Here is a 13,434-nt window from a genome sequence, read left to right on the forward strand (position 1 = left end):
TCTAGTAAATTCTTCACTTATTACCCCACTGATGGCTATATTCGCCAATACCTGTGAAGAAAATTAATGAGCTTTTGCAGAGTGCTAAAACTGTGCATATCCTTGGAAACTAATGTTGTATTTAACTTCAGGCATGATGAATTGATCTAGTGCACTGTCATACTTTGCAGTTTCAGAAAAATATTATCTATAAGAAGAAAAAAACAGGCATTATTTTATTTATGATTTATGGGTTTTGATCTTTAATCCTGAATTTGTGTATCATTAGTCCTGAGAAAGGGATATTGTAAGACAGGTGCAATGAGACTTCTCAAACTTCCATATGTACAAATCAGCTTACTATTCATAGCTCACTCATGGGCTTTATGACAGAGCACACAATCCCTTAACTGTAGTGTAGTTTCTCAAATCCATATACTTGTAGTTGCTAAATTGTATGACCATATATGAATTCATATAGAAGTAGATAGATACATATGTGTACATGTAAATACTCAACTTACGTGTAAGTAAAGGTTGTGATGGATAAATAATTTATTCAAATGAATTTTATCATTGAATACAAATAGTCCATATAGAAAATAAATTCCTTTCTCATTACAGGGGTTCTTCACACTTTATAAAATGAAAAGGTTTTCAAGGATTTATTGACCTAAGTTTGGGACAGTTGCCTTTCTCCTTGCCAAATCCTATTTAAATGAATTGTATTATTTTATAAATGAGTCAAAGATCCAGATCTCTATAAGGACATCAGTCAGAAAGATCTTTCAAAAAATTTTCCTTTTTATCTACTCAAGGTAACATTGCAAAACCATTATACGTTACTTAGGCTATTTTTTCAGGCTCTTCTAGTGTTATTTCTCATTGAACAGTTCCAGAGGTTCAAACTGAGCTTTTTAAGAGGCAGAATGGGTCTTATTTTACATAGAAGCCACATGGTCACCACTTCTTTGAATTGACTGGCTTTCTCCCCTGTGACCCAGATGATGGAGAAGGGTCAAAGGTTCAGCTAGAGAAGCAGAGCCTATGGATGTGTATTAAAATTTTCATTGGCTGCAGGTGTTTGATGTAACTGTTGAGGCGTCACTTGGGATGCCCTCAATCCCACATTGGAATACCTAGGTTGGAGTCCAGATACCCTCCTGATACCAACTTCCTGCTAATGCACACCCTGGTAAGTGACAGGTGAAGCCTTAAGTAGTTGGATCCTGACTCTCATGTGGGAGACCTGGATTGTGTTTCCAGTTCTTGGATTCAGCCTGGCCCAGCTCTGGCTATTCTAGGCACTTGAGGAGTGAACAAGGAGCCAGAAGATCTCCATTTCTCTATCTATCTCCCCCTTCCCTGCCACTTTTTTTAAAATAAAATTTTAATTAAAAAGATTTAACACACACATAAGATTACTCATGTTGTATAAAGTAAACTGAAAGTAGATCATTGTAAAAATTTAGAGAAGGAATAAGAGAGGAAGGAGGAGGAAAGGTGTGTGCCTGGGAGGGAAGCTATGTTCCTAAATCAGCATATATAAAGTGCATGAAATTTGTTTACATTAATTAAAAATTTAAAAAGATTGCTCATATTTATGGGGTACAATGTGATGCTTCATTACATGTAGCAGTGAGGGTAAACATACTTATCCTTTCAAACATTTAACACTTTTTACAGTGAAAACATTCTAAAATAGTATCTTCTATGTTTTTTAATATAAAGAAATACACAGAAAGTTAACAGCATCTATGCTCACTCTAGTGTGCAATAGAAGCCAAGAACTTCCTACTCCTTTCTCACTGTGCCCTACTACCCATCAGTCAATCTTTCCCCACCCCTCCTTTCCCTCCTGAGATTCTGGGAAATAGTGTTATATTTTTAACTCCTATGGGGTCATCTATTTTTTAGACCTCATATGTGAGGGGGATCCTGTGATATTTGCCCTTTGTTTGCTTGGCTTATTTCACTTAACATAATGTCATTTACATCATCCATGTTCTTGCAGTCATGAGATGTCATACTTTTTGTTGTATGTGTGTGCCACATTTTCTTTATCCATTCATCAGTTGATGGACATTTAGGTTATTTTCATTTTGTGGCGATTGTGAACAGTGCTATAATATGGGAGAACAGATGTGTCTTTGAGAGATGGATTTCATTATCCTTTGAAGTGTATATCACCAGAAGTAGGGTTACTGGGTCATATGATAATTCTATTTTCAGTTTTTTGAGGAATCTCATACTGTTTTCCACAATGGGTCCCTTTTCTCCACATCCTTGCTGACATTTTTTATCTTTTGTCTTTATGATAATAACCAGTTTAACTGGAGTGAAGTGATACTTCATTTTAATTTTATTTTGCATTTCCCTGATAACTAGGGGTGTTGAGCTTTCATTTCATGTATCTGTTGGTCATTTGTATATTTTCCTTGATAAATGTCTGCTTAGATGTATTTCTCGTTTATAAATTCAATTGTTTTGGTTTCTGCTATTGAGTTGAGTTCTTCATGTAGTCTGGATGTTAACCCTTTGTCAGATGTATAGTTTCCATACATTTTCTCCCACTCTGAAGATTATCTCTTTGACCTGATGTTTGTTTACTTTGTTAGGCAAAAACTCCAGTTTTATGAAGTATCATTGTTCACTTTTGCTCTTCTTTCCCAAGCTTTTGGGTTTGACTCAGAAAATTCTAGCCCATTCCAATGTCTTAAAGTGTTTTCTTCTTGTAGTGCCAAAGTTTCAGGTCTAACATTAAAGTCCTTAAATTTTGAGCTGATTTTGTAAATGGTGAGAGATAGGGGGCTAATTTCAATCTTCTGCTTTATTATCCTAATTTTCCCATTTATTAAAAAGACTACTCTTTTTTCCAGTGCATGTTCTTAGTTACTTTGTGGAAGATCGATTGGCTATATGTATGAGTTTATTTCTATGATTTCTATTCTGATAAACAGTGGTTCTGGCTCTGTTTTTATGCCACTACCATGCTATTTTAATACTGTAGCTTTTTAGTGTATTTTAGAGTCATGTAATATAGTGTTTTCAGCTTTGTTACTTTTACTGAAAATAAATTTGTCTATTTGGGGTCTTTTGTTCTATACACATTATAATAGTGTTTTTTTTTCTTGTTCTATGAAAAATGTCATTGAGATTCTGATAAGGATTGCCTTGAATATGTAAATCACTTTGGGTAGTATGCATAGTTTAGCAATATTGATTCATCCCCTTGAATACAGCATGTCTTTCTATTTCTTTGTATTCTCTTAAGTTTCTTTTTTCTTTTTTACCCTCCACCCTCCCTCCCTTCCTTCTTTCCTTCCTTTCTTTTTCTTTTTTATTTATTTGAGAGGTAGAGTTACAGACAGTAAGAGAGAGCGAGACAGAGAGAAAGGTCTTCTGTCCGCTGGTTCACTCCACAGATGGCCTCAATGGCCAGATCTGAGCTGGGTCTCCCATGCGGGTGCAGGGGCCAAGCGCATGGGCCAGCTTCCACTGTCTTCCCAGGACACAGCAGAGAGCAGCCTGTGACTACTCATATGGGATTAACCTGCTGGCCTCCAGTTTCTTTCTTTTTTAAAATAGGTTTACCTGTGTGTTTGAAAGGTAGAGCAATGGTGGGAGGGGCTAGGAGAGGGAGGGAGGGGAAGAGAGAGAGAGAGAGGGCGAGCTTCCTTCCATTCACTGGTCCCCCCACTCACACACTGGTTCTGCCGTTAAGCATCCCTGTCCTGGGCTTTTCTTTTACTACTCCTTATTGGTCTGTTTAGGTACTCTGTTTCCTCCTGATTCAATCTGGGTAAGGTGCATATGCCCAAGAATATTTCCATTTCTTTTAGGTTATAAAATTTGTAGCTGTGTAGTTGTTCATAGTCATTTATAATAATTGTTTGTATTTTTGTGATGCCAATGGTAATGTCTCCATTTTCATCTCTAATTCTATGTATTTAAACCCTCTTTGTTTTTTTCTTGGTAGTCCAACTAAGAGTTTATTATTTTTGTTTATGTTTCCTTTTTTTCTATGTCATTAATTTATTCATTGAATTCTATTATCTCTCTCCTATGGATTTTGGATTTCATTTGATCTTGTTTTTTAGTTCCTTAAGGATAAGCAGTTTATTTGAGGGTTTTTTTTTAATGCAAGTATTGATTACATTAAATGTCTCTCTTAACACTGCTCTTGCTGTATCTTGCAGGCTTTGGTACATTGTGTTTCCATTTTCATTCATTTTTTTTCATTTATTAAACTTTTATTTAAGGAATATAAATTTCCAAAGTACAGCTTATGGGTTACAATGGTTTCCCCCTCCCATAACTTCTCTCCCACCCGCAACCCTCCCCTTTCCCGATATCTCTCCCCTTCCATTCACATCAAGATTCATTTTCAATTCTCTTTATATACAGAAGATCAGTTTAGTATATATTAGGTAAAGATTTCAACAGTTTGCCCCCATATAGCAACACAAAGTGAAAAAGATACTGTTGGAGTACTAGTTATAGCATTAAATAAGAGTGTACAGCACATTAAAGACAGAGATCCTACATAATATTTTTTTAAAAAATTAATTAATTTTCTATGCCATTTCCAATTTACCACCAGTTTTTTTTTTCATTTCCAATTATCTTTTAAAAATTCCTCCCTGATTTCTTCATTGATCCTTTGGTTTTCCAGGAAAAAGTTGTTAAAATCCCATGTATTTGTGTAGTTTACAACATTTTTCTTGTTGATTTCCAGTTGTCTTGCATTGTGATCAGCAAAGAAAGACTGATGTAATTTCTATGCTTTTAAATTTGTTGAGGCTCTTTTGTGATCTGTCCTTGAAAATATTGAATGTGCTCTTAAAAAGACTGTGTGCAGTTACCACTGTGGTATCGAGAGCTTAGCTGTTGCCTGCAAGGCCAGCATCCCATATCAGAACACTGATTTGAGTCGCAGCTGCTCCTCTTCTGATCTGCTCCCTGCTGTTGTGCCTGGGAAGGCATAGAAGGATGATCCAGGTATTTGGACTCCTGCCAATCATCTGCGAGGCCTGGACAGAGTTCCAGGCTTCTAGCTTTGGCCTGGCCCACCCTAGCCGTTGTGGCCATTTGGGAAGTGAACCAGCAGATGGAAGATCTCTTTTTTTCTGGCTCTCGCTCTCTCCCGCTTCTTTTCCCTCTCTCTCTCTCCCTCTGCCACTCTGCCTTTCAAACAAATAAATCTTAAAAAGAAAGAAGAATGTGTATTCTGAGATGGTTAGATGGAAAGTTCTGTAGACATCTGTTGGGTCAAATTGATCTAGGGTATAAATTAACTCTGTTCACCAGTGAGATTTCGTCTTTCTCAGGGAAACTTGAGTGACACTTTTAATGCCTTTCACCTGAGTGAATCAGGTCATGAAGATTATGTAGGAAACAAAGTCAATTTACTATGGACTGAAATCACATCTTTAAAACACCGTCCCAGCAACACCTGGATTTGTAATCGATTAAATATTGCAGACTGTAGCTTCGTCAAACTGACCCTTGAAAAGACCATCACATCACAAATATGATATGCAGCTGACACAAGCACAGTGTTTTTCGTTCACATCTTCAATACTGAGAGGGTAATGATTTCGTGATGTGGTGCAGAATCAAGAGACTTCCTTTTTTGTTTGTTTGTTTGAGTTTTAAACTGCCTCCCTAATATTAATTCTATCACTTCCATTTATTCACAAATGACAAATGTACTGGGAAGAATTTCTGGGGCTGGTACAGAAAGGTTCGTACTGGAAATTTTGTTTTTTCATTTCATTGACAATCTAGTCATATTGACTAAAATATAAAATATGCCTAGTGTTAGGTTGTGTTACAATCTGTGGAGTAATTATTAGGGAGATGGAATATTTACTTGCAAAACATCTTTAAATCAGAGTGTCTGCTCCTTTGGGGAGAATTCGCATTTGTTATAATACTTTTACATGAGTAGGGCAGAGGTTAAAGAAAATATCATTTTCACCCAATATACTGTAATACCTTAATTTTACTTAGATTTGAATATAAGGGAATATTCTGTTTACAAATAAAATAAGTGTTTTGTTGAAATATTTCCATCCAAGATATTTTGGGATCAAAATGACTTTAAAATAATTTTGTAGAGAGATGTCAACATCACAGCATTGGGATCTTCATGTGTTCAAATGCTTATACTCATACCACTTGAAACAAGTCAGTTTGAATAAAGTGATAAAGAACTGAAATATAGGGGCTGGTGTTGTGGCACAGCGGGTTAAGCTACCGCTTGCAGTTCATAGTGCAGTGCCTCTTTAAGTTCTGACTGCTCCGCTTCTGATCCAGTTTTCTGTAAATGCACCTGGGAAGGCAGCAGAAATGGCCCTGATATTTGAGGACTTTATTTCTCTCTCCCTTTCTCTCTGTCTCCCCCTCCTCTCTATCTCTGTGTCTCTGCCTTTCAAATGAATAAATAAGTATTTTTAAAGTAGAATCTAAATCATTTAGAAAAGCCTCATCATTTTAAGTCATCAAAATTATAGTAAAAAATAGCAGATTTCTGGAGAAAATGCAATTTTCCTAAACAGAGAGCTGTTTGCTCTGTTTCTCATCCCATGTCCAATCCCTTTTATGCATTTATATTGAGGCTATGGCTTTGGCAATAACTAGCAATCCTGTTTGTTTGTGAATATCTCTGAAGTAATCTAAAATAAATTATAAAGCAATTTATAATTGGCCTTTTTAATTTCCTTTTGCAAGATCACAGAATGTCTACACCCAAGCCAAGTAATTCAGAATTTTATATTAGTCTCCTACCTAGGATTAATTGAGTCTTCATGTTTTCCATTTCTATATTATTTTATGGCAGAATGGGAGCATGTATACACCTAATAACTGTTCAGTAAATATTTGTTGATTGATGGCACAGGCTGTATTGAAAAGTTTTAATGAATCATTAGTACATTAAGTAAATAAATCATGACAACAATATTAATGTTGGCTTGGCTGTTTCTAGATTCTGCTTTCATATTTACCAGCATTCCGTTGATGACTTTGAGTTCATTCATTTATAAAGATAATCAAATGTAATATTCTAAATTATTTAGATACAATAAAATTCCCTGAATTATCATACAAAGGTTATATCTGTATGTCTTCTCATATATTCAGCAAAATATTACATTGGCTTGGGAAAAAATGTTACCTTAGTTCACTTCCTCATTAACATATGTACATTTGAATATAACTGAATTTTTATTTAGTGAGCATCACTTCTCCCATAACCAATGCAAACTGTTTATCACAACAAAGGGAGGTGTCACAAGAGGTCCTTTTCTTTTGGGGGGTACTATTTCCTAATCAATTGGAAATTTTGGTCTCTTCACCATTTCCCAGGCCCAGCAGGACTTCTGTTACCTGTTCATGATGAACAAGAACCAAATTAGAGAAAATAATGTCTTTGTCAGAGATCAGCTAATACTTGCATTGCTTGCACTTTGAAAATGTGGATTTGTTCTATCATTTATATGATCAGAAATTTGATTATATTGCTTAAATCACATTTGACTTCTTTTTAAAAATATTTTTATTTCAAAAGTTACAGAGTGAGAAGGAGTCACACACACACACACACACACAGAGAGAGAGAGAGAGAGAGAATCGTTTCACTTCTTGCCATGATTCAAGATGTCTAAATATCACTGTAAATAGTCAAATAGCACATGAAAATGGTTCTGAAGTTGGACTTCAGATGGCTTTTGGCTCTTTGCTGATTCAGGTGATCTGTTTATCTGTCTGTCTATGAGTAATCATAGAACTTCTCCATTTTCCCCATAACTGCTTCCTACAGGAGGCACACCCAGTGGCTTCAGGGAAGGGCTACAGGGTGGGAAATCGAAGTCCATGGATTCCTGACAAGTGCATTAACTCTGACTCTTTTGTGCCTTATGATGCGGCCAAGGAAAATGTGGGGATTTGGAAATTACAGGCTTTGAGATAAGAAGACCTTCAACAGGTAAGAGAAGTCCTAGATCTGGAGAGCAATCGTGAACAGCATCAACAATGGGAGGGCCGGTTGGGAAGAGTGGAGAGTCCAGGTCTAACTCCTGAGGACTTGCAATGTTCGGAGTAAGAGGAATCCACAAAACAGCAGTGCAATATCAGGAAGACAAGGAGAGTGGTGCATCATGGGGAAAAAGGCATGAAGAAAGTAGGCAACTGAGGAGAACTCTGCTGAAAGAGGAAAACGTGAGGGGCTCAGAACATTCATGGAAAATGTGCTATGAAAGAAATTCCATAAGTTTCAAAATTATTTTTGCACCCCCCCCAAAAAAAGATATCTTTAAGTTTCACTTTTGGATGAACTTTGTGAAGCAATTTAGCAAAACTTGGGGCGCCCATCCTATCTCCAGCTATTGCTCCTGCATCCTTCTCAGCCTTGTGTGCTGTGTCTGACTGAACTTGGAGGTTCAACCAAAGGTCCTCGGTGATACCCTCCCAGCAGTCTCCAGCAGGTGGGTGGTGGCAAGAGCGAGGCCAGTAGAATGATGGAGTTGATTCCAGATTGAAACCTGTTGGGAGAATGGATAGCAGAGTGCCATCCAAAGGGCATGATCTGAGTCACTCAGCTTGTGTCTTAGAGCCTGCCTGGCTGCTGAGTGGGCAAGCACTGGCTCTACAGAACTATTTAGCTCCCCCCATGGAACCACCAGCCTCTGGGATATGAGGGCTAGTGGCCAAATGTCCCAGCATGCCCTTCTTCAGATGCATAATCCAAGGACACCTTTGCTTCTCATGACCAGGATGCTTTACCGTCACACTGACATTTTTCTGTCTTGTTCACCCACTGCAGCTTCCTAAAATCACCTTTTAAGTAAATTTCTGCATTGGTTTCAGGCTTTGTTTTCAGGGAAACTCAAATTAGTGTTGATGGGTAGTGAAGGGAGATTTAGGGTTTCAAGAATTTTGCTCATTTATTTGATTGTTTTAAGGTGGAAGAATTATAAACATGTATACAATCTAAGAAGAACCATTAAAGAGTAAAGGAAAGAATGTATATGCAGTCAACAAAGCGAGTTACCTCAGAGACAGAAAATGGTGGAATACACCATGTCGGATGATTGCCTTTGATGAGAACACACGCACACACACACACACTTATGTATACTCACACACTCACATGCATACATATACTCCCATGCATACTCACATTCTTACATATACTCACAAACACACTTATCTATACTCATACACATTTATATACACTCACACATTCACATATACTCTCACTCACATACTCACATTTACACATTTACTCACAAACACAGGCACTCTCACACACTTACATATAGTCACATACACACATATACACAAAAATAGGTGTGGACAAATAGTTTTGTAGGTTTTATGGTAAGACTTTCTTTTGATGGCTTCTACATTTTCCATGATGTGCACTCATTCATTCAGTGTATGCATGTCGTGTATTGACTACACACCAGATATGAACCTGAACACTTGATCTGAAGAACAAGACTCCCCAGCACCCACGTGGGATACCCAGAGGAAGCTCCTGGCTCCTGACTATGGATTGGTGCAGTTCTGGCCATTGCGACCATCTGGAGAGTGAACCAGTGGATGGAAGACCTCTCTCTCTGTCTCTACCTCTCTCTATAACTCTGTCTTTCAAATAAATAAAATAATTCTTTAAAAACAAAAGCATCAGGATAGTGTGATTAAGTGTACAATTGTTAAGGGTTAACTTTGCAGTAGTTTTGGCAGTTCAGATAATAGAAAAGAAAGTGCAAAACCAAAGGAGACAGAGCAGTTAGGGCAGGAATTTCTCATTTTTTAAAAATAATTTGACCACTACACACAATAAAACTTTTTTTTTTTTTTTGACAGGCAGAGTGGACAGTGAGAGAGAGATACAGAGAGAAAGGTCTTCCTTTGCCGTTGGTTCACCCTCCAATGGCTGCCGCGGCTGGCGCACTGCGGCCAGCGCACCGCGCTGATCCGAAGCCAGGAGCCAGGTGCTTCTCCTGGTCTCCCATGGGGTGCAGGGCCCAAGCACTTGGGCCATCCTCCACTGCACTCCTGGGCCACAGCAGAGAGCTGGCCTGGAAGAGGGGCAACCGGGACAGAATCCGGAGCCCCGACCGGGACTAGAACCCGGTGTGCCGGTGCTGCAAGGCGGAGGATTAGCCTGTTGAGCCACGGCGCCGGCCAATAAAACTTTTTATCAAGCAATCATTTGTAGCACATAGCACAAGCATAGCTAAAATCAAATTTTCATGGCAAATGCTTAACAACCTAACTTTTCCTCTTCTTTGCTGTCTGTTCTATACTTTCCTATTCTATTTTATTTATTCTTTTACAATGCTGGTCCATGAAATTGATGTTATGACACATCATGAAGACTAGGAAATGTCCTGGCGGTGAATTTGCAAGATATCTTTGGTTTTAGCTAGTTCACAAATATGAAAAATGCAGACAAATGGACACGTTGTTTTATCTGAGACAGAATTGACAGACCTTGGCGCTAAATGAATTTGGAGGATGAGAAGGGGACACCAAACACTTGCACACAGGGAAGATGTGCAATTTGACAAGACAGGACACTCTCGAATAGATGTGATCAAAAAAGGACCAAGGACTCGGTTTCAGTTTGGCTACTGAGGGTTAGAGATCTTGCTGCATGTATTGGGTAGTCAGTTGAACATGTGAGCATGAGACTACAGGACTATGTCGGGAGTGTAAACTTGGAAATTTCCAGCCTATGTAATGTAATTGAAGTAATGGAGCTGGGTACAAGAATCTAAGCAAACAGTGCTGTGTGAGAGGAGGACTGTGATGGTTACCTACTTTTTTCCCTACTAGGATTTTGGCAACAATGGTTAAACTGACATGTATGAATGAACAATGCCAGACACTGAAGTGTGAGGAAAACCGTGACATGGTTTAGAGGAAAAGGAGTAAAGTGCTGAAAAGTCGCTCGTTGGATATTGAGACATTGCAGTAACCGGTCACCATAACAAGGGTAGAGGGAGTAAGCTGGTGGTTGGCATTGTGGTGTAGCAGGTAAAGCCATTGCCTGCAAAGCCGGCATCCCATATGGCCACTGGTTCGAATCCTGGCTTCTCCACTTCAGATCTAGACCCCTGCTGATGTACCTGGGAAAACCAGCACAAGATGGTCCAAGTACATGGGCCCCTACACCAATGTGGGAGACCCAGATGAAGCTCCTGGCACCTGGCTTTGGCCTGGCTCAGCACCTGGATGTCGCAGTCATTTGGAGAGTGAACCAGTGGATGGAAGATATCTCTCTTGCTCTCCCTCTTTCTGTAACTCTGCCTTTGAAATAAATAAATAAATATTTAAAAAAATAAAATTAAAATAAAGGAGTGAGCAAAAGTCAGATTTAAATGAGTCTGGAAGCCCATGCATAGGAGAAAATGAAATAGTAACATGGTATAGAGAAGTATTTGGAGAATGTTTTTCTGTTAAGGAAGGTAGTGGAAAGATAAATTGGAGAGACAAATTTTTTTTATTTTTTCCCTCATATTATTTCTTCTTTATTATAAGTGACACTTTAAAAAAGTGATGAGTTCACTAGAGCGATATGGGAACTCAAAATTCAAAAATCAAATGAAAAACTAGTAAGTACGATGACAGTAATAGTTATCACTTGTTTTAATTACTATGACCAAGCACAGAGCCAATCCTGCACAAGCACTACTTTAGTTATTTTTTTAAATTTTAATTAATTTTTAACATATACAACATAGTTGGTAGACACAGTTCTAAGAATATAATGATATTTCCTTCCTCCTTCCCTCCCCCTCTTTCCCTTCCATTTACCCTCCCTATCTCTCTCTCCCTCTTTCTTTTCTAGTTTTTGAGATAACATCTTTTAAATTTGTATTACAGCAAAAAAGCTTTTATAATTTAAAAATTAAAAACACAAACAAAAAATTTATTATTGTTTCCTTGAGTTTTACTCAATAGATATGCAACAATCTATGGAACTTAAATCTTCATTTTGGGAATTTTACATTATAGAAATTGTATGTGATTATTCAAGAAAAATGGAAAAGTGCAGAAAAACAAAATTCAGGAAATTATTTATTTTACTACTAAAAGATAAACATTGTTTACATTTTCATTTACATCCTTTGAGTTCTCCACTCCTACAATTTTAATATAGCTATGAAGGTAATATTTGTACACCTATGCAGTTTATTTTACTTAACATTATAATAGCGCTGTTTTTCTAAGTTATCTATCTTTACATAATAATTTACTTATACTATTTGGATCACAATATAATACAACACCCTTAATAAGTCTTCTCTTAACATGTAGGTTTCTCCAGGATGTTGTGAGTAGCATTTGAATGTAGCTTTCAAGTAGGAGCTAGATTTCCATGGCTGTAAGTCTGGAGGATTTGTAAGGGGAAATCTGGAAAAGGCTCCCCTCACTCTTCCCAGACAGCAGCCTTGCCTGACATCTTTGGAAACTGCTCTCTGGCATCCAACTGAGGTGCAGCCTCCCTCACTTCCATTCCTCCTCCCCTGTCGTGGCCCAGGCTCTCCTGCTCCAGCCCTGGAGGGAATGCCTTAAACAGCACCTAGTGTTGATTTTCAGCTGTCTCCTTTGAACTGCTAGTGCTCCTGCTGCTGCCTTAGCTGCTGGAAAGATGGTGCTAAGAGGTTGGCTTCAACCCTACATCAGCTCATGCCTTGGGGATGTTTCAGTGGCTTTGTAACTGCTCCAGCAAGGCCTGTGGCTGGAATGACTGTGTAGCATTGTCTAAAATCGCACATTTCACACTGGTTAAACAGGTATAAACTGCTTGAGCAAACTGGCACCTATGGTCACCCTATAGCAGTGTGCTCTCTGCTCACTCATATTAGTTTTGTTTCCTTGATGTTTTGCAGCCTGCTTCCTTAAAGGTTTCAAAAATGTCCAGCTGAGTGAATTGGAATAAAAGAGGGTACCACAGAATGCAAAATCCACCCAGATCACCCTCTGATGCTGACAAGACCTGAAAACTGTGGCAGTCCTGAGCGGTAGGATTTAGTGTTTGGTCCCTTTGCCAAAGTCTTAGTTATGGGTCTCTGGGGTTGTGGGACTGCCAGTTGTTCTAAATTCCCTTTCTCTTTTCTGCTCAGAAACCTACTAAGTACCATTTGGTAAAGTTTCAAAAATCAACCCATTGTGGTAAGGGGCAGTTTTAAGGATCTAAGATGACAAATTCAGTTATTATCATTATTATTATTATTATTATTATATGACAAAGAAAGCTGATACTCCAGGAGGAGTGTTATGTGAGTTGCTTTGGCTAAATATTGTATTTGTCCTTATTATTGTTTATATTTAGGGAGCACAAATGGGAGGAATGTGATTTTGGAGGGCTTATGACTTAGTTAACATTCTATGACGTGTAAAGGGTAACATCAATTAACACAATGAAGTGAGGTG

General features: G+C 38.1%; 1 long non-coding RNA gene across 1 annotated transcript in view; it reads left to right on the top strand.

The window, feature by feature from the left end:
• The window catches only part of LOC133773942 (uncharacterized), a 502,478-nt gene extending 489,474 nt beyond the window's left edge, over window positions 1-13,004 (top strand). Inside the window, exon 3 of the long non-coding RNA XR_009867982.1 lies at window positions 12,891-13,004. This is a non-coding gene — a long non-coding RNA (uncharacterized LOC133773942). The remainder of the gene's footprint in view (window positions 1-12,890) is intronic.
• The last annotated feature ends 430 nt before the right edge of the window (window positions 13,005-13,434 follow it).

Source organism: Lepus europaeus, chromosome 14 (assembly GCF_033115175.1).
Source record: "Lepus europaeus isolate LE1 chromosome 14, mLepTim1.pri, whole genome shotgun sequence".
Lineage (NCBI taxonomy): Eukaryota > Metazoa > Chordata > Mammalia > Lagomorpha > Leporidae > Lepus > Lepus europaeus.